This window comes from Hyla sarda, chromosome 4, assembly GCF_029499605.1.
Source record: "Hyla sarda isolate aHylSar1 chromosome 4, aHylSar1.hap1, whole genome shotgun sequence".
NCBI lineage: Eukaryota > Metazoa > Chordata > Amphibia > Anura > Hylidae > Hyla > Hyla sarda.
Window position 1 is genome coordinate 36,672,661 of NC_079192.1, and position 26,898 is coordinate 36,699,558.

The 26,898-nt window shown below is 42.1% G+C and overlaps 12 non-coding genes across 12 annotated transcripts; all 12 read right to left on the minus strand.

Moving 5' to 3' along the window:
• Positions 1-16,423: 16,423 nt before the first annotated feature.
• On the minus strand, positions 16,424-16,496 carry TRNAK-UUU (transfer RNA lysine (anticodon UUU)). Its single transcript has one exon. It is a non-coding gene; the product is annotated as a tRNA-Lys (tRNA).
• A 679-nt stretch (positions 16,497-17,175) lies between these two features.
• Positions 17,176-17,316, minus strand: LOC130268000 (U4 spliceosomal RNA). Its single transcript, XR_008843374.1, has one exon. It is a non-coding gene; the product is annotated as a U4 spliceosomal RNA (small nuclear RNA).
• A 955-nt stretch (positions 17,317-18,271) lies between these two features.
• On the minus strand, positions 18,272-18,344 carry TRNAK-UUU (transfer RNA lysine (anticodon UUU)). The gene has a single exon. It is a non-coding gene; the product is annotated as a tRNA-Lys (tRNA).
• Positions 18,345-19,023: 679 nt separating this feature from the next.
• On the minus strand, positions 19,024-19,164 carry LOC130268046 (U4 spliceosomal RNA). Its single transcript, XR_008843417.1, has one exon. It is a non-coding gene; the product is annotated as a U4 spliceosomal RNA (small nuclear RNA).
• Positions 19,165-20,039: 875 nt separating this feature from the next.
• Positions 20,040-20,112, minus strand: TRNAK-UUU (transfer RNA lysine (anticodon UUU)). Its single transcript has one exon. It is a non-coding gene; the product is annotated as a tRNA-Lys (tRNA).
• A 666-nt stretch (positions 20,113-20,778) lies between these two features.
• On the minus strand, positions 20,779-20,919 carry LOC130268047 (U4 spliceosomal RNA). Its single transcript, XR_008843418.1, has one exon. It is a non-coding gene; the product is annotated as a U4 spliceosomal RNA (small nuclear RNA).
• Positions 20,920-21,874: 955 nt separating this feature from the next.
• TRNAK-UUU (transfer RNA lysine (anticodon UUU)) lies at positions 21,875-21,947 on the minus strand. The gene has a single exon. It is a non-coding gene; the product is annotated as a tRNA-Lys (tRNA).
• Positions 21,948-22,626: 679 nt separating this feature from the next.
• LOC130268102 (U4 spliceosomal RNA) lies at positions 22,627-22,767 on the minus strand. Its single transcript, XR_008843471.1, has one exon. It is a non-coding gene; the product is annotated as a U4 spliceosomal RNA (small nuclear RNA).
• An 875-nt stretch (positions 22,768-23,642) lies between these two features.
• Positions 23,643-23,715, minus strand: TRNAK-UUU (transfer RNA lysine (anticodon UUU)). Its single transcript has one exon. It is a non-coding gene; the product is annotated as a tRNA-Lys (tRNA).
• Positions 23,716-24,381: 666 nt separating this feature from the next.
• On the minus strand, positions 24,382-24,522 carry LOC130268049 (U4 spliceosomal RNA). The gene has a single exon (XR_008843419.1). It is a non-coding gene; the product is annotated as a U4 spliceosomal RNA (small nuclear RNA).
• Positions 24,523-25,477: 955 nt separating this feature from the next.
• On the minus strand, positions 25,478-25,550 carry TRNAK-UUU (transfer RNA lysine (anticodon UUU)). Its single transcript has one exon. It is a non-coding gene; the product is annotated as a tRNA-Lys (tRNA).
• A 679-nt stretch (positions 25,551-26,229) lies between these two features.
• Positions 26,230-26,370, minus strand: LOC130268103 (U4 spliceosomal RNA). Its single transcript, XR_008843472.1, has one exon. It is a non-coding gene; the product is annotated as a U4 spliceosomal RNA (small nuclear RNA).
• Between the last annotated feature and the right edge of the window lie 528 nt (positions 26,371-26,898).

Here is a 26,898-nt window from a genome sequence, read left to right on the forward strand (position 1 = left end):
GGTCCAGTATAGAGTATGAGGCATACACCCAATAAAGGTAGATGTATATGGGATATTTGGTTTATTCCATTATATCTAGTATCGTATATGGAACCTCGTTAATCTTAATTCTAATTCCTTGTACACAACATTCTGTAAGTAAATCCTATATGATTGACAGTTGCCTTTTTTCTCCCCTTTTCCTTATTGGAATATACTTACCTAGTAATGGATCCAAAATTGTAAAAAGGAATAATTATATTGTAAATAGGAATAATTATATTGGTTCCGTTACAATGATCAACAATTTTTGTAGGTTGGATTTAAGCCATTATTAGTGAGTAGCCCTTAAACTTAGTCTTCCCCTATGCATGTTGAATCTGCAGTTGCCACTCTTCCAGTTCTAAGTTTTCCCGCATGCGCGTTCTCGTTCCGGCCACTACGTTCTACTTTCTAAGTTTTTTCGCATGCGCGATTGATTGGTGGATGGGCGCATGCGCTAGCTTACGAGTGACGTTTTTTTGTTTACAACTCAGAGCGCAAGCGTGGTTTTTACACAGGCGCATTAGGTACCTGACTCGATTCAGCGCAGAAGGAACCGGAACTGACGGAGCTCCGTGAGTGGCAACGAATTGACCTATCAGATTGCAGTTGGGGAAGATAGACAGGTAATTTAACGTATACTCTGGGAGGTAATTACCTGCCCAGGTGTCACTATTGTGATTGGCTAATCTAATAATCCTGGCAATTGGGTAGGTGAACTGCCAATCCTATTGATAGTTCCCTATTGGAGGGTTAAACACAGGAAGGGGCTGTGACCTTGGTAAGGGAGGTTATATAAACCCCCTACGCGGCGTTCTTATAGCCATTGTTCCCTAACCTCTGAAGACGTCACTTTGGTGGCGAAACATGTTAGGAGGGACAGTGTGGTAGCATTTTAATATCAGCAAAAGCACCCTTAATCAGCGCATTCTGCAGATGCGCTGAGCAGATTTCCATATTCAGTTGGTCCCTAGGGACAATAAGTACATTAATATATGTGGTGCGAATATGCTGGATCTTTTAAAATCACTTATAGCTCTATATATCCACTTTATTGTTTAATTAAAAGTTAAGTTTTAATCAAGTGAGGGATAAAAAGTGGACTTTTTGCTCAGTCCTTTTGGGCTGAGTTGAGGTATTAAACAAACATATGTTTAGTCCACCCCTCATTAGGGTCATTGATCCTTGTGATCATTATTTTTGAGTGTATCTATTAGAGGAGTTAATCACTCCAATCCTTTGACCCTGCACTGAGTGCATTTGTGTCATGGCTGGAGGATTTTTGTCTTCAGGTCCTAATATTGACAATTTTGTGAGTCAAGCAGCGCATGTATTTTCCAGTAATAGGCTTCCGTTGGACCAAATAGATATCTGGTCTGCGTTTAGGGATCTACAAAAAACATATAAACAGCACTTACGTTCTTGGTGGGAGGTGGCTAGCTTGGAAACTTACACCCAACAAAAAATAACATATCGTGGGTTACGTATTAATATCCTACCTAATTCTCATCAGGAGGATATTGAGTTTATAGCGGGTTGGCAAAACCTCCTGACGGATTGCACTATTCGTATGCAAGAATATCTTCTCAATTATGAGAAGCAAGTGTTAAGGAAAACAGGGGCACAACTTGAGAAACAGATCGCAGAAATACAAGTTTTTAAAACAAGTGTGGAATTCAGCAATTTGGAGTCCAAATTGCAAAAACATATTGAGTCCCACCAGCAAGAAATTAAAGAAAGAAAACATCGCAAATATATACGCGATAAACGTGATTTTGAAACAGGGGTGATTTACATTAAGAGGAATAACAGTTACAATTATAACCCCAACCCCTATACTGATATCTCAGAATCTGATATCTCTGAATCCGAGGACTCCAATAAAGGGAGACCCAATAATTACACAGATAATAGAGGACGCAGAAGAGGGGGAAGAGGGGGTTATTCACGTAGACAACCCACACGCAAATCACCCGTCAACACAAGATCTGGTGAATCAAGATGTCCCCCCGGTCCAAATCCAAGCTTCCAGAACCCGAACAACTTGCAAGGAGGATATATACCACCTGTCTCTGGCTCATCCTCCTTTTTACAGTTAACACCGCTAGCACACCATCCCGTTGCGAATACAGCACCACCAGTTTCGGTATCAACAACAGCCACAACGGCTATGACTGGTTCGGTAGCCACTGGCGTAGGAGCAACAGCAGCAACTCCCTCTTTTTTAGGGATGGGAATAATATCTCGGGACAAGATGATGGGGCCCAACATGTTTTGACATCTAGGTCCCAAGATTTACAGATTTATAATTTATCCTCACATCAACTGACTGAGAGCCAAATGAGGGTGTTACAGAAAGGGTTATCATTTACCCCTACACCGAGATTCAAATCCTTTGAATGGGTTAAAGATATTAACTTGTTTGGGAGGAAATTGGCCCTACATAAGGTTCACTTAAATTTGTCAAGAAATGGGATTAATAATGATCAAAGAGAAAGAGAAGCCATTCAAATCTTGGAAGAGTTAGAGAGAGAAAATGAAGAAGGAGTGGTGATGGATCCACCCTTCTCGAGTCTACGCCCTAGATCGACGATGACTCCCAGTCTATCCCAATTCTCGAACATTGACACTTTTGTAGACATGGTCTGTCAAGAAATAACAGAATTACAACCTAATACTAGATTTGATAATTTAATGGAAGAAGAGAAAAGAGCATTAAGAGAATTGGCGAACAATGACTCCCTTGTCTGCAAACCAGCGGACAAGGGAGGTAACATTGTTCTTTTAGATAGAGATGACTATAAAAGGATGGTAATGCAGTTATTGGATGATAGATCCACCTATATCATCCTTCCCAAGAATCCTATGGAGGACTTCAATAAAGAATTGAAGACAATATTAATAACAGCGAAAAGTGAGAATTTGATTTCAGAGGATGAATTTAAAGTTCTGTATAACCCTACACCAACTATTGCAACAATGTACGCACTTCCTAAGGTGCACAAGAAAACCCGACCCATTCCCGGTCGTCCCATCGTTTCGGGAAATGACAACCTGACTCAGGGAATCAGTTTATACGTAGATCAATTCCTTGCACAATTTGTAACAAGTCTACCGTCTTATTTGCGGGACACCAAAGATGTAGTTACGAAACTACAAGAATTGACGTTTCCAGTAACAACACTTATTGCCAGTTTGGATGTGGAGTCCCTGTATACGAACATCTCTCATGATTTAGGAATTCAAGCCACGGAATATTTTTTGAACACTAGGGGTACTCACCTTCACCGTCACAATGAATTTTTGTTAACACTTTTACGTTTTTTACTTACACATAATTTCTTTTTGTTTGATCGTAAATTTTATTTTCAGATAAAAGGCACCGCAATGGGCACGGCCTGCGCACCTAATTATGCTAATTTATTTTTAGGGTGGTGGGAGAACACGATAGTTTTTTCTGAGTTTTCTGATTTCACCAATCACATTTTATTTTGGGGGAGATTTATCGATGATATTTTGATTTTTTGGGATGGCACCATCACTGAATTTAATTCATTTGTAACAGCACTAAACACAAATAATATAGGTATGAAATTCACTTCGGAAATTCACACTAACACGATCACTTTTTTAGATTTGGTTATATCACTCGATTTAGATGGGACAGTACATACCAACATACATAGAAAAGAAACGTCTACTAACAGTTTTCTTCACTGGGATAGTTTCCACCCTCCTCCCCTCAAAAGAGGGATACCGATAGGCCAGTATTTACGGGCTAAGAGAAACTGTTCTAGTGAGGAGGCCTTTCAGAAGGAATGTAAGGAGCTGTATGAGAGATTCCTGAGTCGAGGTTATCCCAAAAAGTGGCTCCATAGAGCCTATGCCAGAGCGAGAGCGACACCACGTAGTTATTTATTGTCTAATCAATCTAGAAGCACTAATGTATCTGGAAAGGTCATACGCTGTATTGGTACATATGACTCTAACAATAATCAAGTGGTAAGGATATTGAATAAATTTTGGCCCCTACTTATGAGTGATATGGACCTCAGAGAAGTATTACCCCAAAGACCAGCAATAACGTATCGCAGAGGACGGAACGTGAAGGAGTCTCTTGTTCATAGTTTCTACTCTGAGAACAATATGCAAATGTGGCTGAAGTCACCAACCACTGGTTCTTACCCCTGTGGAAGTTGCACTTTTTGTAAGTTTATGCCCAGAACAAAAGAATTTACTAATCCGGTGGATAATAAGAGCTATAAGATTCAGACCTTTATAAATTGTCAAACGACTGGGGTGGTGTATGCGGCCCAGTGCCCATGTCCGAAATTATACGTGGGTAAAACTATTCAACAACTACGGAGGAGAATATCCAAACATTTGAGCACAATTAATACCCATATGGATACCCCTCTGTCCAGACATATTAGGGAAGTTCACAGTGGTAATGTCACCCTGTTGAAATTTTGGGGCATTCAAAAGTGCAATTTAGGACCACGACGGGGAAATTTGAACCGTAAACTTCTCAAGGAAGAAGCATTTTGGATTTTCAAATTGAAATCTAGAAGCCCATTAGGTCTGAATGAGGGCTTTACTTTTTCGGCTTTCCTTTGAAGCAAGACATTTTTGTAAAGTGAGACATACCTCCAGCAGTGACAGTTTATCTATACTAACATTTGTATTGAAAATAGCATTGATTGTTGAGCTACGCCCATAATACATTATGACAGTTTCCCTTCCTGTTTTTCTACAATTTATATATTTTTCGTTTTGTTCTATGTGTATGATGACTATGGAATCTATTCATTGTAAATTTCACTTGGACTACTTACCTTACACATGTGGAAACATGCTTGCATTTGAGGTATACTCTTTGATACATACTTAGTATGTTTACACTTTCATAAACCATTGAGTTTGCTACATGAATCACTTCATACTGCAATTTGATCTGTGAAGGTATACTCAGGATTTATTTGCTGGCCAGCAATTAATCCTTGAAGAAAGGTCCAGTATAGAGTATGAGGCATACACCCAATAAAGGTAGATGTATATGGGATATTTGGTTTATTCCCTTATATCTAGTATCGTATATGGAACCTCGTTAATCTTAATTCTAATTCCTTGTACACAACATTCTGTAAGTAAATCCTATATGATTGACAGTTGCCTTTTTTCTCCCCTTTTCCTTATTGGAATATACTTACCTAGTAATGGATCCAAAATTGTAAAAAGGAATAATTATATTGTAAATAGGAATAATTATATTGGTTCCGTTACAATGATCAACAATTTTTGTAGGTTGGATTTAAGCCATTATTAGTGAGTAGCCCTTAAACTTAGTCTTCCCCTATGCATGTTGAATCTGCAGTTGCCACTCTTCCAGTTCTAAGTTTTCCCGCATGCGCGTTCTCGTTCCGGCCACTACGTTCTACTTTCTAAGTTTTTTCGCATGCGCGATTGATTGGTGGATGGGCGCATGCGCTAGCTTACGAGTGACGTTTTTTTGTTTACAACTCAGAGCGCAAGCGTGGTTTTTACACAGGCGCATTAGGTACCTGACTCGATTCAGCGCAGAAGGAACCGGAACTGACGGAGCTCCGTGAGTGGCAACGAATTGACCTATCAGATTGCAGTTGGGGAAGATAGACAGGTAATTTAACGTATACTCTGGGAGGTAATTACCTGCCCAGGTGTCACTATTGTGATTGGCTAATCTAATAATCCTGGCAATTGGGTAGGTGAACTGCCAATCCTATTGATAGTTCCCTATTGGAGGGTTAAACACAGGAAGGGGCTGTGACCTTGGTAAGGGAGGTTATATAAACCCCCTACGCGGCGTTCTTATAGCCATTGTTCCCTAACCTCTGAAGACGTCACTTTGGTGGCGAAACATGTTAGGAGGGACAGTGTGGTAGCATTTTAATATCAGCAAAAGCACCCTTAATCAGCGCATTCTGCAGATGCGCTGAGCAGATTTCCATATTCAGTTGGTCCCTAGGGACAATAAGTACATTAATATATGTGGTGCGAATATGCTGGATCTTTTAAAATCACTTATAGCTCTATATATCCACTTTATTGTTTAATTAAAAGTTAAGTTTTAATCAAGTGAGGGATAAAAAGTGGACTTTTTGCTCAGTCCTTTTGGGCTGAGTTGAGGTATTAAACAAACATATGTTTAGTCCACCCCTCATTAGGGTCATTGATCCTTGTGATCATTATTTTTGAGTGTATCTATTAGAGGAGTTAATCACTCCAATCCTTTGACCCTGCACTGAGTGCATTTGTGTCATGGCTGGAGGATTTTTGTCTTCAGGTCCTAATATTGACAATTTTGTGAGTCAAGCAGCGCATGTATTTTCCAGTAATAGGCTTCCGTTGGACCAAATAGATATCTGGTCTGCGTTTAGGGATCTACAAAAAACATATAAACAGCACTTACGTTCTTGGTGGGAGGTGGCTAGCTTGGAAACTTACACCCAACAAAAAATAACATATCGTGGGTTACGTATTAATATCCTACCTAATTCTCATCAGGAGGATATTGAGTTTATAGCGGGTTGGCAAAACCTCCTGACGGATTGCACTATTCGTATGCAAGAATATCTTCTCAATTATGAGAAGCAAGTGTTAAGGAAAACAGGGGCACAACTTGAGAAACAGATCGCAGAAATACAAGTTTTTAAAACAAGTGTGGAATTCAGCAATTTGGAGTCCAAATTGCAAAAACATATTGAGTCCCACCAGCAAGAAATTAAAGAAAGAAAACATCGCAAATATATACGCGATAAACGTGATTTTGAAACAGGGGTGATTTACATTAAGAGGAATAACAGTTACAATTATAACCCCAACCCCTATACTGATATCTCAGAATCTGATATCTCTGAATCCGAGGACTCCAATAAAGGGAGACCCAATAATTACACAGATAATAGAGGACGCAGAAGAGGGGGAAGAGGGGGTTATTCACGTAGACAACCCACACGCAAATCACCCGTCAACACAAGATCTGGTGAATCAAGATGTCCCCCCGGTCCAAATCCAAGCTTCCAGAACCCGAACAACTTGCAAGGAGGATATATACCACCTGTCTCTGGCTCATCCTCCTTTTTACAGTTAACACCGCTAGCACACCATCCCGTTGCGAATACAGCACCACCAGTTTCGGTATCAACAACAGCCACAACGGCTATGACTGGTTCGGTAGCCACTGGCGTAGGAGCAACAGCAGCAACTCCCTCTTTTTTAGGGATGGGAATAATATCTCGGGACAAGATGATGGGGCCCAACATGTTTTGACATCTAGGTCCCAAGATTTACAGATTTATAATTTATCCTCACATCAACTGACTGAGAGCCAAATGAGGGTGTTACAGAAAGGGTTATCATTTACCCCTACACCGAGATTCAAATCCTTTGAATGGGTTAAAGATATTAACTTGTTTGGGAGGAAATTGGCCCTACATAAGGTTCACTTAAATTTGTCAAGAAATGGGATTAATAATGATCAAAGAGAAAGAGAAGCCATTCAAATCTTGGAAGAGTTAGAGAGAGAAAATGAAGAAGGAGTGGTGATGGATCCACCCTTCTCGAGTCTACGCCCTAGATCGACGATGACTCCCAGTCTATCCCAATTCTCGAACATTGACACTTTTGTAGACATGGTCTGTCAAGAAATAACAGAATTACAACCTAATACTAGATTTGATAATTTAATGGAAGAAGAGAAAAGAGCATTAAGAGAATTGGCGAACAATGACTCCCTTGTCTGCAAACCAGCGGACAAGGGAGGTAACATTGTTCTTTTAGATAGAGATGACTATAAAAGGATGGTAATGCAGTTATTGGATGATAGATCCACCTATATCATCCTTCCCAAGAATCCTATGGAGGACTTCAATAAAGAATTGAAGACAATATTAATAACAGCGAAAAGTGAGAATTTGATTTCAGAGGATGAATTTAAAGTTCTGTATAACCCTACACCAACTATTGCAACAATGTACGCACTTCCTAAGGTGCACAAGAAAACCCGACCCATTCCCGGTCGTCCCATCGTTTCGGGAAATGACAACCTGACTCAGGGAATCAGTTTATACGTAGATCAATTCCTTGCACAATTTGTAACAAGTCTACCGTCTTATTTGCGGGACACCAAAGATGTAGTTACGAAACTACAAGAATTGACGTTTCCAGTAACAACACTTATTGCCAGTTTGGATGTGGAGTCCCTGTATACGAACATCTCTCATGATTTAGGAATTCAAGCCACGGAATATTTTTTGAACACTAGGGGTACTCACCTTCACCGTCACAATGAATTTTTGTTAACACTTTTACGTTTTTTACTTACACATAATTTCTTTTTGTTTGATCGTAAATTTTATTTTCAGATAAAAGGCACCGCAATGGGCACGGCCTGCGCACCTAATTATGCTAATTTATTGTTAGGGTGGTGGGAGAACACGATAGTTTTTTCTGAGTTTTCTGATTTCACCAATCACATTTTATTTTGGGGGAGATTTATCGATGATATTTTGATTTTTTGGGATGGCACCATCACTGAATTTAATTCATTTGTAACAGCACTAAACACAAATAATATAGGTATGAAATTCACTTCGGAAATTCACACTAACACGATCACTTTTTTAGATTTGGTTATATCACTCGATTTAGATGGGACAGTACATACCAACATACATAGAAAAGAAACGTCTACTAACAGTTTTCTTCACTGGGATAGTTTCCACCCTCCTCCCCTCAAAAGAGGGATACCGATAGGCCAGTATTTACGGGCTAAGAGAAACTGTTCTAGTGAGGAGGCCTTTCAGAAGGAATGTAAGGAGCTGTATGAGAGATTCCTGAGTCGAGGTTATCCCAAAAAGTGGCTCCATAGAGCCTATGCCAGAGCGAGAGCGACACCACGTAGTTATTTATTGTCTAATCAATCTAGAAGCACTAATGTATCTGGAAAGGTCATACGCTGTATTGGTACATATGACTCTAACAATAATCAAGTGGTAAGGATATTGAATAAATTTTGGCCCCTACTTATGAGTGATATGGACCTCAGAGAAGTATTACCCCAAAGACCAGCAATAACGTATCGCAGAGGACGGAACGTGAAGGAGTCTCTTGTTCATAGTTTCTACTCTGAGAACAATATGCAAATGTGGCTGAAGTCACCAACCACTGGTTCTTACCCCTGTGGAAGTTGCACTTTTTGTAAGTTTATGCCCAGAACAAAAGAATTTACTAATCCGGTGGATAATAAGAGCTATAAGATTCAGACCTTTATAAATTGTCAAACGACTGGGGTGGTGTATGCGGCCCAGTGCCCATGTCCGAAATTATACGTGGGTAAAACTATTCAACAACTACGGAGGAGAATATCCAAACATTTGAGCACAATTAATACCCATATGGATACCCCTCTGTCCAGACATATTAGGGAAGTTCACAGTGGTAATGTCACCCTGTTGAAATTTTGGGGCATTCAAAAGTGCAATTTAGGACCACGACGGGGAAATTTGAACCGTAAACTTCTCAAGGAAGAAGCATTTTGGATTTTCAAATTGAAATCTAGAAGCCCATTAGGTCTGAATGAGGGCTTTACTTTTTCGGCTTTCCTTTGAAGCAAGACATTTTTGTAAAGTGAGACATACCTCCAGCAGTGACAGTTTATCTATACTAACATTTGTATTGAAAATAGCATTGATTGTTGAGCTACGCCCATAATACATTATGACAGTTTCCCTTCCTGTTTTTCTACAATTTATATATTTTTCGTTTTGTTCTATGTGTATGATGACTATGGAATCTATTCATTGTAAATTTCACTTGGACTACTTACCTTACACATGTGGAAACATGCTTGCATTTGAGGTATACTCTTTGATACATACTTAGTATGTTTACACTTTCATAAACCATTGAGTTTGCTACATGAATCACTTCATACTGCAATTTGATCTGTGAAGGTATACTCAGGATTTATTTGCTGGCCAGCAATTAATCCTTGAAGAAAGGTCCAGTATAGAGTATGAGGCATACACCCAATAAAGGTAGATGTATATGGGATATTTGGTTTATTCCATTATATCTAGTATCGTATATGGAACCTCGTTAATCTTAATTCTAATTCCTTGTACACAACATTCTGTAAGTAAATCCTATATGATTGACAGTTGCCCTTTTTCTCCCCTTTTCCTTATTGGAATATACTTACCTAGTAATGGATCCAAAATTGTAAAAAGGAATAATTATATTGTAAATAGGAATAATTATATTGGTTCCGTTACAATGATCAACAATTTTTGTAGGTTGGATTTAAGCCATTATTAGTGAGTAGCCCTTAAACTTAGTCTTCCCCTATGCATGTTGAATCTGCAGTTGCCACTCTTCCAGTTCTAAGTTTTCCCGCATGCGCGTTCTCGTTCCGGCCACTACGTTCTACTTTCTAAGTTTTTTCGCATGCGCGATTGATTGGTGGATGGGCGCATGCGCTAGCTTACGAGTGACGTTTTTTTGTTTACAACTCAGAGCGCAAGCGTGGTTTTTACACAGGCGCATTAGGTACCTGACTCGATTCAGCGCAGAAGGAACCGGAACTGACGGAGCTCCGTGAGTGGCAACGAATTGACCTATCAGATTGCAGTTGGGGAAGATAGACAGGTAATTTAACGTATACTCTGGGAGGTAATTACCTGCCCAGGTGTCACTATTGTGATTGGCTAATCTAATAATCCTGGCAATTGGGTAGGTGAACTGCCAATCCTATTGATAGTTCCCTATTGGAGGGTTAAACACAGGAAGGGGCTGTGACCTTGGTAAGGGAGGTTATATAAACCCCCTACGCGGCGTTCTTATAGCCATTGTTCCCTAACCTCTGAAGACGTCACTTTGGTGGCGAAACATGTTAGGAGGGACAGTGTGGTAGCATTTTAATATCAGCAAAAGCACCCTTAATCAGCGCATTCTGCAGATGCGCTGAGCAGATTTCCATATTCAGTTGGTCCCTAGGGACAATAAGTACATTAATATATGTGGTGCGAATATGCTGGATCTTTTAAAATCACTTATAGCTCTATATATCCACTTTATTGTTTAATTAAAAGTTAAGTTTTAATCAAGTGAGGGATAAAAAGTGGACTTTTTGCTCAGTCCTTTTGGGCTGAGTTGAGGTATTAAACAAACATATGTTTAGTCCACCCCTCATTAGGGTCATTGATCCTTGTGATCATTATTTTTGAGTGTATCTATTAGAGGAGTTAATCACTCCAATCCTTTGACCCTGCACTGAGTGCATTTGTGTCATGGCTGGAGGATTTTTGTCTTCAGGTCCTAATATTGACAATTTTGTGAGTCAAGCAGCGCATGTATTTTCCAGTAATAGGCTTCCGTTGGACCAAATAGATATCTGGTCTGCGTTTAGGGATCTACAAAAAACATATAAACAGCACTTACGTTCTTGGTGGGAGGTGGCTAGCTTGGAAACTTACACCCAACAAAAAATAACATATCGTGGGTTACGTATTAATATCCTACCTAATTCTCATCAGGAGGATATTGAGTTTATAGCGGGTTGGCAAAACCTCCTGACGGATTGCACTATTCGTATGCAAGAATATCTTCTCAATTATGAGAAGCAAGTGTTAAGGAAAACAGGGGCACAACTTGAGAAACAGATCGCAGAAATACAAGTTTTTAAAACAAGTGTGGAATTCAGCAATTTGGAGTCCAAATTGCAAAAACATATTGAGTCCCACCAGCAAGAAATTAAAGAAAGAAAACATCGCAAATATATACGCGATAAACGTGATTTTGAAACAGGGGTGATTTACATTAAGAGGAATAACAGTTACAATTATAACCCCAACCCCTATACTGATATCTCAGAATCTGATATCTCTGAATCCGAGGACTCCAATAAAGGGAGACCCAATAATTACACAGATAATAGAGGACGCAGAAGAGGGGGAAGAGGGGGTTATTCACGTAGACAACCCACACGCAAATCACCCGTCAACACAAGATCTGGTGAATCAAGATGTCCCCCCGGTCCAAATCCAAGCTTCCAGAACCCGAACAACTTGCAAGGAGGATATATACCACCTGTCTCTGGCTCATCCTCCTTTTTACAGTTAACACCGCTAGCACACCATCCCGTTGCGAATACAGCACCACCAGTTTCGGTATCAACAACAGCCACAACGGCTATGACTGGTTCGGTAGCCACTGGCGTAGGAGCAACAGCAGCAACTCCCTCTTTTTTAGGGATGGGAATAATATCTCGGGACAAGATGATGGGGCCCAACATGTTTTGACATCTAGGTCCCAAGATTTACAGATTTATAATTTATCCTCACATCAACTGACTGAGAGCCAAATGAGGGTGTTACAGAAAGGGTTATCATTTACCCCTACACCGAGATTCAAATCCTTTGAATGGGTTAAAGATATTAACTTGTTTGGGAGGAAATTGGCCCTACATAAGGTTCACTTAAATTTGTCAAGAAATGGGATTAATAATGATCAAAGAGAAAGAGAAGCCATTCAAATCTTGGAAGAGTTAGAGAGAGAAAATGAAGAAGGAGTGGTGATGGATCCACCCTTCTCGAGTCTACGCCCTAGATCGACGATGACTCCCAGTCTATCCCAATTCTCGAACATTGACACTTTTGTAGACATGGTCTGTCAAGAAATAACAGAATTACAACCTAATACTAGATTTGATAATTTAATGGAAGAAGAGAAAAGAGCATTAAGAGAATTGGCGAACAATGACTCCCTTGTCTGCAAACCAGCGGACAAGGGAGGTAACATTGTTCTTTTAGATAGAGATGACTATAAAAGGATGGTAATGCAGTTATTGGATGATAGATCCACCTATATCATCCTTCCCAAGAATCCTATGGAGGACTTCAATAAAGAATTGAAGACAATATTAATAACAGCGAAAAGTGAGAATTTGATTTCAGAGGATGAATTTAAAGTTCTGTATAACCCTACACCAACTATTGCAACAATGTACGCACTTCCTAAGGTGCACAAGAAAACCCGACCCATTCCCGGTCGTCCCATCGTTTCGGGAAATGACAACCTGACTCAGGGAATCAGTTTATACGTAGATCAATTCCTTGCACAATTTGTAACAAGTCTACCGTCTTATTTGCGGGACACCAAAGATGTAGTTACGAAACTACAAGAATTGACGTTTCCAGTAACAACACTTATTGCCAGTTTGGATGTGGAGTCCCTGTATACGAACATCTCTCATGATTTAGGAATTCAAGCCACGGAATATTTTTTGAACACTAGGGGTACTCACCTTCACCGTCACAATGAATTTTTGTTAACACTTTTACGTTTTTTACTTACACATAATTTCTTTTTGTTTGATCGTAAATTTTATTTTCAGATAAAAGGCACCGCAATGGGCACGGCCTGCGCACCTAATTATGCTAATTTATTGTTAGGGTGGTGGGAGAACACGATAGTTTTTTCTGAGTTTTCTGATTTCACCAATCACATTTTATTTTGGGGGAGATTTATCGATGATATTTTGATTTTTTGGGATGGCACCATCACTGAATTTAATTCATTTGTAACAGCACTAAACACAAATAATATAGGTATGAAATTCACTTCGGAAATTCACACTAACACGATCACTTTTTTAGATTTGGTTATATCACTCGATTTAGATGGGACAGTACATACCAACATACATAGAAAAGAAACGTCTACTAACAGTTTTCTTCACTGGGATAGTTTCCACCCTCCTCCCCTCAAAAGAGGGATACCGATAGGCCAGTATTTACGGGCTAAGAGAAACTGTTCTAGTGAGGAGGCCTTTCAGAAGGAATGTAAGGAGCTGTATGAGAGATTCCTGAGTCGAGGTTATCCCAAAAAGTGGCTCCATAGAGCCTATGCCAGAGCGAGAGCGACACCACGTAGTTATTTATTGTCTAATCAATCTAGAAGCACTAATGTATCTGGAAAGGTCATACGCTGTATTGGTACATATGACTCTAACAATAATCAAGTGGTAAGGATATTGAATAAATTTTGGCCCCTACTTATGAGTGATATGGACCTCAGAGAAGTATTACCCCAAAGACCAGCAATAACGTATCGCAGAGGACGGAACGTGAAGGAGTCTCTTGTTCATAGTTTCTACTCTGAGAACAATATGCAAATGTGGCTGAAGTCACCAACCACTGGTTCTTACCCCTGTGGAAGTTGCACTTTTTGTAAGTTTATGCCCAGAACAAAAGAATTTACTAATCCGGTGGATAATAAGAGCTATAAGATTCAGACCTTTATAAATTGTCAAACGACTGGGGTGGTGTATGCGGCCCAGTGCCCATGTCCGAAATTATACGTGGGTAAAACTATTCAACAACTACGGAGGAGAATATCCAAACATTTGAGCACAATTAATACCCATATGGATACCCCTCTGTCCAGACATATTAGGGAAGTTCACAGTGGTAATGTCACCCTGTTGAAATTTTGGGGCATTCAAAAGTGCAATTTAGGACCACGACGGGGAAATTTGAACCGTAAACTTCTCAAGGAAGAAGCATTTTGGATTTTCAAATTGAAATCTAGAAGCCCATTAGGTCTGAATGAGGGCTTTACTTTTTCGGCTTTCCTTTGAAGCAAGACATTTTTGTAAAGTGAGACATACCTCCAGCAGTGACAGTTTATCTATACTAACATTTGTATTGAAAATAGCATTGATTGTTGAGCTACGCCCATAATACATTATGACAGTTTCCCTTCCTGTTTTTCTACAATTTATATATTTTTCGTTTTGTTCTATGTGTATGATGACTATGGAATCTATTCATTGTAAATTTCACTTGGACTACTTACCTTACACATGTGGAAACATGCTTGCATTTGAGGTATACTCTTTGATACATACTTAGTATGTTTACACTTTCATAAACCATTGAGTTTGCTACATGAATCACTTCATACTGCAATTTGATCTGTGAAGGTATACTCAGGATTTATTTGCTGGCCAGCAATTAATCCTTGAAGAAAGGTCCAGTATAGAGTATGAGGCATACACCCAATAAAGGTAGATGTATATGGGATATTTGGTTTATTCCATTATATCTAGTATCGTATATGGAACCTCGTTAATCTTAATTCTAATTCCTTGTACACAACATTCTGTAAGTAAATCCTATATGATTGACAGTTGCCTTTTTTCTCCCCTTTTCCTTATTGGAATATACTTACCTAGTAATGGATCCAAAATTGTAAAAAGGAATAATTATATTGTAAATAGGAATAATTATATTGGTTCCGTTACAATGATCAACAATTTTTGTAGGTTGGATTTAAGCCATTATTAGTGAGTAGCCCTTAAACTTAGTCTTCCCCTATGCATGTTGAATCTGCAGTTGCCACTCTTCCAGTTCTAAGTTTTCCCGCATGCGCGTTCTCGTTCCGGCCACTACGTTCTACTTTCTAAGTTTTTTCGCATGCGCGATTGATTGGTGGATGGGCGCATGCGCTAGCTTACGAGTGACGTTTTTTTGTTTACAACTCAGAGCGCAAGCGTGGTTTTTACACAGGCGCATTAGGTACCTGACTCGATTCAGCGCAGAAGGAACCGGAACTGACGGAGCTCCGTGAGTGGCAACGAATTGACCTATCAGATTGCAGTTGGGGAAGATAGACAGGTAATTTAACGTATACTCTGGGAGGTAATTACCTGCCCAGGTGTCACTATTGTGATTGGCTAATCTAATAATCCTGGCAATTGGGTAGGTGAACTGCCAATCCTATTGATAGTTCCCTATTGGAGGGTTAAACACAGGAAGGGGCTGTGACCTTGGTAAGGGAGGTTATATAAACCCCCTACGCGGCGTTCTTATAGCCATTGTTCCCTAACCTCTGAAGACGTCACTTTGGTGGCGAAACATGTTAGGAGGGACAGTGTGGTAGCATTTTAATATCAGCAAAAGCACCCTTAATCAGCGCATTCTGCAGATGCGCTGAGCAGATTTCCATATTCAGTTGGTCCCTAGGGACAATAAGTACATTAATATATGTGGTGCGAATATGCTGGATCTTTTAAAATCACTTATAGCTCTATATATCCACTTTATTGTTTAATTAAAAGTTAAGTTTTAATCAAGTGAGGGATAAAAAGTGGACTTTTTGCTCAGTCCTTTTGGGCTGAGTTGAGGTATTAAACAAACATATGTTTAGTCCACCCCTCATTAGGGTCATTGATCCTTGTGATCATTATTTTTGAGTGAGACTTTGGCAACAATCTCACGTTTAAATCTGGGTCCATTATGTATTTTTTGGTCAATTAATATGTGACTTTATGTTATCATTGGTTTTCCTTTGATAAAACACATGCCCAAACAGGGACTTGAACCCTGGACCCTCAGATTAAAAGTCTGATGCTCTACCAACTGAGCTATCCGGGCTCTGGGACATGTGGCTTTGCCCCGAGTCCATGCTTCGGCATGGATGCCGCCTTGTTGGCTCCCTGGTTAACACTTGGGTTTAGATGGATGCTAGGAGCATTGTTGGTCTTTCCTCATCTATGGCATTGGGAGACTTTGAAACCGGTCCTTTGCAGTTGCCTTTTGGCCCGGAGGCAAAGGGTATAGTTTGTTTGTGGGGGCCTCTCCGACTGTCCAACTTTACTGGTAGTATCACCTGCCAAAATCATGCATGGTGACACCCCAACCTTTGTAAACCACCCTGTTTGCTCCCTGGTTGATACTTGGGTTGGCATCCTTCCAGAGCTATGGCTATGGGGGACTTTGGCTCAGAGGCGAAGGGTATGGTCTTTTTGGGAAGTGGGCCCTCTCCAACTGTCCGACTTTAATGGTAATATCACAGGCTAAAAACATGCATGGTGACGCCTCACCCTTAGTAAACCATTCCTGATTTCTGTTATTAGCAACATGAACTTGGGTTGGCATCCTTCCAGAGCTATGGGGGACTTTGGCTCAGAGGCGAAGGGTATGGTTTTTTTGGGAAGTGGGCCCTCTCCAACTGTCCGACTTTACTGGTAATATCACAGGCTAAGAACATGCATGGTGATGCCTCATCCTTAGTAAACCATTCCTGAATTCTGTTATTAACAACAAAAGTCAGTCTCCTGAGAGACTGTCAAAAATTGCCAGTTCTGACTATATTTCAAGTCATCACAGCGGGGTATTGGTAAAAGTTTTCAATCAGCAATAATCACGCCTCGGTAGAACCTCATGGGCTATGATACTGCCACTGCGCAAAGCTAAAGATCTACTGGTGAGGTGTAGAGAACCTTCTACAGTGTACTGATTAAGCCCGAGGAGACACCCGGCAGTCAGTAAGTGCAGAGCTTGGAATCCTGGGAGTGGATATGCTAATGGCTCATTTGTTTATTGTAGGTGGCTTGTTGCCCTGGGCAACAAGCCCAGTAATTCTATGAGTTTACTCACACATATATATCTTTATGTGCCTTTTGCTAGTTCGTTTTAAAGTATGCTCAATGTACCATTTGGTTCCCTGCAAAGGGCATCATCTTTATAGTAGTCAATGGACTACAGGTGACCATACATTTTCAATAACCGTCGGCCAAATGTTCATTTGCCCCACAGGTATCTCTCCCGACATCCCCATACATAGAAACATTGGGCACAGCCAAACGTTCATGTGTTCACTATGGAGGGGGGAGGGGTTAGCCACAGCCAGACATTATGGAAGGATTAACAATTGGGTCGTTACACAGAGGTAAACTACAGGGGATCCCTGTATCTGATTCTGGAATCTGTCACAGGGACTACTGAGTGCAGACTCAGCATTATTCTAACTCAGTGACTCACAGGTGATGTCTTCTCTGATCGAGAGTTGTCCTCTTTCCCTTTTCTTCTCTATCCATGCCAAATCCCAATGATGACTTCTCCCAAATGGGACTTGTCTCGGCAGAGTTTGCTGCCCCTGTGAAAGCCCTCTCACTATTAATGCCTCAACTGTGATCTCATTTCTCCTTCACGACACCCCTGCAAAGGAAAGCAGCGGTCGCTGGATGACTATGGCAGGACATGTCTAATCAAAACAACGGTCTATTCAGAACACAAGTGTAATCACGTGATAACTGCATGCCGACTTTGGCAACAATCTCACGTTTAAATCTGGGTCCATTATGTATTTTTTGGTCAATTAATATGTGACTTTATGTTATCATTGGTTTTCCTTTGATAAAACACATCGCCCGAACAGGGACTTGAACCCTGGACCCTCAGATTAAAAGTCTGATGCTCTACCGACTGAGCTATCCGGGCTCTGGCACATGTGGCTTTGCCCCGAGTCCATGCTTCGGCATGGATGCCGCCATGTTGGCTCCCTGGTTAACACTTGGGTTTAGATGGATGCTAGAAGCATTGTTGGTCTTTCCTCATCTATGGCATTGGGAGACTTTGAAACCGGTCCTTTGCTGTTGCCTTTTGGCCCGGAGGCGAAGGGTATAGTTTGTTTGTGGGGGCCTCTCCGACTGTCCAACTTTACTGGTAGTATCACCTGCCAAAATCATGCATGGTGACACCCCAACCTTTGTAAACCACCCTGTTTGCTCCCTGGTTGATACTTGGGTTGATATCCTTCCAGAGCTATGGCCATGGGGGACTTTGGCTCAGAGGCGAAGGGTATGGTCTTTTTGGGAAGTGGGCCCTCTCCAACTGTCCGACTTTAATGGTAATATCACAGGCTAAAAACATGCATGGTGACGCCTCATCCTTAGTAAACAATTCCTGATTTCTGTTATTAGCAACATGAACTTGGGTTGGCATCCTTCCAGAGCTATGGGGGACTTTGGCTCAGAGGTGAAGGGTATGTTTTTTTTGGGAAGTGGGCCCTCTCCAACTGTCCGACTTTACTGGTAATATCACAGGCTAAGAACATGCATGGTGATGCCTCATCCTTAGTAAACCATTCCTGAATTCTGTTATTAACAACAAAAGTCAGTCTCCTGAGAGACTGTCAAAAATTGCCAGTTCTGACTATATTTCAAGTCATCACAGCGGGGTATTGGTAAAAGTTTTCAATCAGCAATAATCACGCCTCGGTAGACCCTCATGGGCTATGATACTGCCACTGCGCAAAGCTAAAGATCTACTGGTGAGGTATAGAGAACCTTCTACAGTGTACTGATTAAGCCCGAGGAGACACCCGGCAGTCAGTAAGTGCAGAGCTTGGAATCCTGGGAGTGGATATGCTAATGGATCATTTGATTATTGTAGGTGGCTTGTTGCCCTGGGCAACAAGCCCAGTAATTCTATGAGTTTACTCACACATATATATCTTTATGTGCCTTTTGCTAGTTCGTTTTAAAGTATGCTCAATGTACCATTTGGTTCCCTGCAAAGGGCATCATCTTTATAGTAGTCAATGGACTACAGGTGACCATACATTTTCAATAACCGTCGGCCAAATGTTCATTTGCCCCACAGGTATCTCTCCCGACATCCCCATACATAGAAACATTGGGCACAGGGGGGAGGGGTTAGCCACAGCCAGACATTATGGAAGGATTAACAATTGGGTCGTTACACAGAGGTAAACTACAGGGGATCCCTGTATCTGATTCTGGAATCTGTCACAGGGACTACTGAGTGCAGACTCAGCATTATTCTAACTCAGTGACTCACAGGTGATGTCTTCTCTGATCGAGAGTTGTCCTCTTTCCCTTTTCTTCTCTATCCATGCCAAATCCCAATGATGACTTCTCCCAAATGGGACTTGTCTCGGCAGAGTTTGCTGCAACTGTGAAAGCCCTCTCACTATTAATGCCTCAACTGTGATCTCATTTCTCCTTCACGACACCCCTGCAAAGGAAAGCAGCGGTCGCTGGATGACTATGGCAGGACATGTCTAATCAAAACAACGGTCTATTCAGAACACAAGTGTAATCACGTGATAACTGCATGCCGACTTTGGCAACAATCTCACGTTTAAATTGGTTTTCCTTTGATAAAACACATCGCCCAAACAGGGACTTGAACCCTGGACCCTCAGATTAAAAGTCTGATGCTCTACCGACTGAGCTATCAGGGCTCTGGGACATGTGGCTTTGCCCCGAGTCCATTCTTCGGCATGGATGCCGCCTTGTTGGCTCCCTGGTTAACACTTGGGTTTAGATGGATGCTAGAAGCATTGTTGGTCTTTCCTCATCTATGGCATTGGGAGACTTTGAAACCGGTCCTTTGCAGTTGCCTTTTGGCCCGGAGGCGAAGGGTATAGTTTGTTTGTGGGGGCCTCTCCGACTGTCCAACTTTACTGGTAGTATCACCTGCCAAAATCATGCATGGTGACACCCCAACCTTTGTAAACCACCCTGTTTGCTCCCTGGTTGATACTTGGGTTGGCATCCTTCCAGAGCTATGGCTATGGGGGACTTTGGCTCAGAGGCGAAGGGTATGATCTTTTTGGGAAGTGGGCCCTCTCCAACTGTCCGACTTTAATGGTAATATCACAGGCTAAAAACATGCATGGTGACGCCTCATCCTTAGTAAACCATTCCTGATTTCTGTTATTAGCAACATGAACTTGGGTTGGCATCCTTCCAGAGCTATGGGGGACTTTGGCTCAGAGGCGAAGGGTATGGTTTTTTTGGGAAGTGGGCACTCTCTAACTGTCCGACTTTACTGGTAATAACATGCATGGTGATGCATCATCCTTAGTAAACCATTCCTGAATTCTGTTATTAACAACAAAAGTCAGTCTCCTGAGAGACTGTCAAAAATTGCCAGTTCTGACTATATTTCAAGTCATCACAGCGGGGTATTGGTAAAAGTTTTCAATCAGCAATAATCACGCCTCGGTAGACCCTCATGGGCTATGATACTGCCACTGCGCAAAGCTAAAGATCTACTGGTGAGGTATAGAGAACCTTCTACAGTGTACTGATTAAGCCCGAGGAGACACCCGGCAGTCAGTAAGTGCAGAGCTTGGAATCCTGGGAGTGGATATGCTAATGGATCATTTGTTTATTGTAGGTGGCTTGTTGCCCTGGGCAACAAGCCCAGTAATTCTATGAGTTTACTCACACATATATATCTTTATGTGCCTTTTGCTAGTTCGTTTTAAAGTATGCTCAATGTACCATTTGGTTCCCTGCAAAGGGCATCATCTTTATAGTAGTCAATGGACTACAGGTGACCATACATTTTCAATAACCGTCGGCCAAATGTTCATTTGCCCCACAGGTATCTCTCCCGACATCCCCATACATAGAAACATTGGGCACAGCCAAACGTTCATGTGTTCACTATGGAGGGGGGAGGGGTTAGCCACAGCCAGACATTATGGAAGGATTAACAATTGGGTCGTTACACAGAGGTAAACTACAGGGGATCCCTGTATCTGATTCTGGAATCTGTCACAGGGACTACTGAGTGCAGACTCAGCATTATTCTAACTCAGTGACTCACAGGTGATGTCTTCTCTGATCGAGAGTTGTCCTCTTTCCCTTTTCTTCTCTATCCATGCCAAATCCCAATGATGACTTCTCCCAAATGGGACTTGTCTCGGCAGAGTTTGCTGCCCCTGTGAAAGCCCTCTCACTATTAATGCCTCAACTGTGATCTCATTTCTCCTTCACGACACCCCTGCAAAGGAAAGCAGCGGTCGCTGGATGACTATGGCAGGACATGTCTAATCAAAACAACGGTCTATTCAGAACACAAGTGTAATCACGTGATAACTGCATGCCGACTTTGGCAACAATCTCACGTTTAAATCTGGGTCCATTATGTATTTTTTGGTCAATTAATATGTGACTTTATGTTATCATTGGTTTTCCTTTGATAAAACACATCGCCCGAACAGGGACTTGAACCCTGGACCCTCAGATTAAAAGTCTGATGCTCTACCGACTGAGCTATCCGGGCTCTGGGACATGTGGCTTTGCCCCGAGTCCATGCTTCGGCATGGATGCCGCCTTGTTGGCTCCCTGGTTAACACTTGGGTTTAGATGGATGCTAGAAGCATTGTTGGTCTTTCCTCATCTATGGCATTGGGAGACTTTGAAACCGGTCCTTTGCTGTTGCCTTTTGGCTCGGAGGCGAAGGGTATAGTTTGTTTGTGGGGGCCTCTCCGACTGTCCAACTTTACTGGTAGTATCACCTGCCAAAATCATGCATGGTGACACCCCAACCTTTGTAAACCACCCTGTTTGCTCCCTGGTTGATACTTGGGTTGGCATCCTTCCAGAGCTATGGCTATGGGGGACTTTGGCTCAGAGGCGAAGGGTATGGTCTTTTTGGGAAGTGGGCCCTCTCCCACTTTCCGACTTTAATGGTAATATCACAGGCTAAAAACATGCATGGTGACGCCTCATCCTTAGTAAACCATTCCTGATTTCTGTTATTAGCAACATGAACTTGGGTTGGCATCCTTCCAGAGCTATGGGGGACTTTGGCTCAGAGGCGAAGGGTATGGTTTTTTTGGGAAGTGGGCCCTCTCCAACTGTCCGACTTTACTGGTAATATCACAGGCTAAGAACATGCATGGTGATGCCTCATCCTTAGTAAACCATTCCTGAATTCTGTTATTAACAACAAAAGTCAGTCTCCTGAGAGACTGTCAAAAATTGCCAGTTCTGACTATATTTCAAGTCATCACAGCAGGGTATTGGTAAAAGTTTTCAATCAACAATAATCACGCCTCGGTAGACCCTCATGGGCTATGATACTGCCACTGCGCAAAGCTAAAGATCTACTGGTGAGGTATAGAGAACCTTCTACAGTGTACTGATTAAGCCCGAGGAGACACCCGGCAGTCAGTAAGTGCAGAGCTTGGAATCCTGGGAGTGGATATGCTAATGGATCATTTGATTATTGTAGGTGGCTTGTTGCCCTGGGCAACAAGCCCAGTAATTCTATGAGTTTACTCACACATATATATCTTTATGTGCCTTTTGCTAGTTCGTTTTAAAGTATGCTCAATGTACCATTTGGTTCCCTGCAAAGGGCATCATCTTTATAGTAGTCAATGGACTACAGGTGACCATACATTTTCAATAACCGTCGGCCAAATGTTCATTTGCCCCACAGGTATCTCTCCCGACATCCCCATACATAGAAACATTGGGCACAGGGGGGAGGGGTTAGCCACAGCCAGACATTATGGAAGGATTAACAATTGGGTCGTTACACAGAGGTAAACTACAGGGGATCCCTGTATCTGATTCTGGAATCTGTCACAGGGACTACTGAGTGCAGACTCAGCATTATTCTAACTCAGTGACTCACAGGTGATGTCTTCTCTGATCGAGAGTTGTCCTCTTTCCCTTTTCTTCTCTATCCATGCCAAATCCCAATGATGACTTCTCCCAAATGGGACTTGTCTCGGCAGAGTTTGCTGCAACTGTGAAAGCCCTCTCACTATTAATGCCTCAACTGTGATCTCATTTCTCCTTCACGACACCCCTGCAAAGGAAAGCAGCGGTCGCTGGATGACTATGGCAGGACATGTCTAATCAAAACAACGGTCTATTCAGAACACAAGTGTAATCACGTGATAACTGCATGCCGACTTTGGCAACAATCTCACGTTTAAATTGGTTTTCCTTTGATAAAACACATCGCCCAAACAGGGACTTGAACCCTGGACCCTCAGATTAAAAGTCTGATGCTCTACCGACTGAGCTATCAGGGCTCTGGGACATGTGGCTTTGCCCCGAGTCCATTCTTCGGCATGGATGCCGCCTTGTTGGCTCCCTGGTTAACACTTGGGTTTAGATGGATGCTAGAAGCATTGTTGGTCTTTCCTCATCTATGGCATTGGGAGACTTTGAAACCGGTCCTTTGCAGTTGCCTTTTGGCCCGGAGGCGAAGGGTATAGTTTGTTTGTGGGGGCCTCTCCGACTGTCCAACTTTACTGGTAGTATCACCTGCCAAAATCATGCATGGTGACACCCCAACCTTTGTAAACCACCCTGTTTGCTCCCTGGTTGATACTTGGGTTGGCATCCTTCCAGAGCTATGGCTATGGGGGACTTTGGCTCAGAGGCGAAGGGTATGATCTTTTTGGGAAGTGGGCCCTCTCCAACTGTCCGACTTTAATGGTAATATCACAGGCTAAAAACATGCATGGTGACGCCTCATCCTTAGTAAACCATTCCTGATTTCTGTTATTAGCAACATGAACTTGGGTTGGCATCCTTCCAGAGCTATGGGGGACTTTGGCTCAGAGGCGAAGGGTATGGTTTTTTTGGGAAGTGGGCACTCTCTAACTGTCCGACTTTACTGGTAATAACATGCATGGTGATGCATCATCCTTAGTAAACCATTCCTGAATTCTGTTATTAACAACAAAAGTCAGTCTCCTGAGAGACTGTCAAAAATTGCCAGTTCTGACTATATTTCAAGTCATCACAGCGGGGTATTGGTAAAAGTTTTCAATCAGCAATAATCACGCCTCGGTAGACCCTCATGGGCTATGATACTGCCACTGCGCAAAGCTAAAGATCTACTGGTGAGGTATAGAGAACCTTCTACAGTGTACTGATTAAGCCCGAGGAGACACCCGGCAGTCAGTAAGTGCAGAGCTTGGAATCCTGGGAGTGGATATGCTAATGGATCATTTGTTTATTGTAGGTGGCTTGTTGCCCTGGGCAACAAGCCCAGTAATTCTATGAGTTTACTCACACATATATATCTTTATGTGCCTTTTGCTAGTTCGTTTTAAAGTATGCTCAATGTACCATTTGGTTCCCTGCAAAGGGCATCATCTTTATAGTAGTCAATGGACTACAGGTGACCATACATTTTCAATAACCGTCGGCCAAATGTTCATTTGCCCCACAGGTATCTCTCCCGACATCCCCATACATAGAAACATTGGGCACAGCCAAACGTTCATGTGTTCACTATGGAGGGGGGAGGGGTTAGCCACAGCCAGACATTATGGAAGGATTAACAATTGGGTCGTTACACAGAGGTAAACTACAGGGGATCCCTGTATCTGATTCTGGAATCTGTCACAGGGACTACTGAGTGCAGACTCAGCATTATTCTAACTCAGTGACTCACAGGTGATGTCTTCTCTGATCGAGAGTTGTCCTCTTTCCCTTTTCTTCTCTATCCATGCCAAATCCCAATGATGACTTCTCCCAAATGGGACTTGTCTCGGCAGAGTTTGCTGCCCCTGTGAAAGCCCTCTCACTATTAATGCCTCAACTGTGATCTCATTTCTCCTTCACGACACCCCTGCAAAGGAAAGCAGCGGTCGCTGGATGACTATGGCAGGACATGTCTAATCAAAACAACGGTCTATTCAGAACACAAGTGTAATCACGTGATAACTGCATGCCGACTTTGGCAACAATCTCACGTTTAAATCTGGGTCCATTATGTATTTTTTGGTCAATTAATATGTGACTTTATGTTATCATTGGTTTTCCTTTGATAAAACACATCGCCCGAACAGGGACTTGAACCCTGGACCCTCAGATTAAAAGTCTGATGCTCTACCGACTGAGCTATCCGGGCTCTGGGACATGTGGCTTTGCCCCGAGTCCATGCTTCGGCATGGATGCCGCCTTGTTGGCTCCCTGGTTAACACTTGGGTTTAGATGGATGCTAGAAGCATTGTTGGTCTTTCCTCATCTATGGCATTGGGAGACTTTGAAACCGGTCCTTTGCTGTTGCCTTTTGGCTCGGAGGCGAAGGGTATAGTTTGTTTGTGGGGGCCTCTCCGACTGTCCAACTTTACTGGTAGTATCACCTGCCAAAATCATGCATGGTGACACCCCAACCTTTGTAAACCACCCTGTTTGCTCCCTGGTTGATACTTGGGTTGGCATCCTTCCAGAGCTATGGCTATGGGGGACTTTGGCTCAGAGGCGAAGGGTATGGTCTTTTTGGGAAGTGGGCCCTCTCCCACTTTCCGACTTTAATGGTAATATCACAGGCTAAAAACATGCATGGTGACGCCTCATCCTTAGTAAACCATTCCTGATTTCTGTTATTAGCAACATGAACTTGGGTTGGCATCCTTCCAGAGCTATGGGGGACTTTGGCTCAGAGGCGAAGGGTATGGTTTTTTTGGGAAGTGGGCCCTCTCCAACTGTCCGACTTTACTGGTAATATCACAGGCTAAGAACATGCATGGTGATGCCTCATCCTTAGTAAACCATTCCTGAATTCTGTTATTAACAACAAAAGTCAGTCTCCTGAGAGACTGTCAAAAATTGCCAGTTCTGACTATATTTCAAGTCATCACAGCAGGGTATTGGTAAAAGTTTTCAATCAACAATAATCACGCCTCGGTAGACCCTCATGGGCTATGATACTGCCACTGCGCAAAGCTAAAGATCTACTGGTGAGGTATAGAGAACCTTCTACAGTGTACTGATTAAGCCCGAGGAGACACCCTGCAGTCAGTAAGTGCAGAGCTTGGAATCCTGGGAGTGGATATGCTAATGGCTCATTTGTTTATTGTAGGTGGCTTGTTGCCCTGGGCAACAAGCCCAGTAATTCTATGAGTTTACTCACACATATATATCTTTATGTGCCTTTTGCTAGTTCGTTTTAAAGTATGCTCAATGTACCATTTGGTTCCCTGCACAGGGCATCATCTTTATAGTAGTCAATGGACTACAGGTGACCATACATTTTCAATAACCGTCGGCCAAATGTTCATTTGCCCCACAGGTATCTCTCCCGACATCCCCATACATAGAAACATTGGGCACAGCCAAACGTTCATGTGTTCACTATGGAGGGGGGAGGGGTTAGCCACAGCCAGACATTATGGAAGGATTAACAATTGGGTCGTTACACAGAGGTAAACTACAGGGGATCCCTGTATCTGATTCTGGAATCTGTCACAGGGACT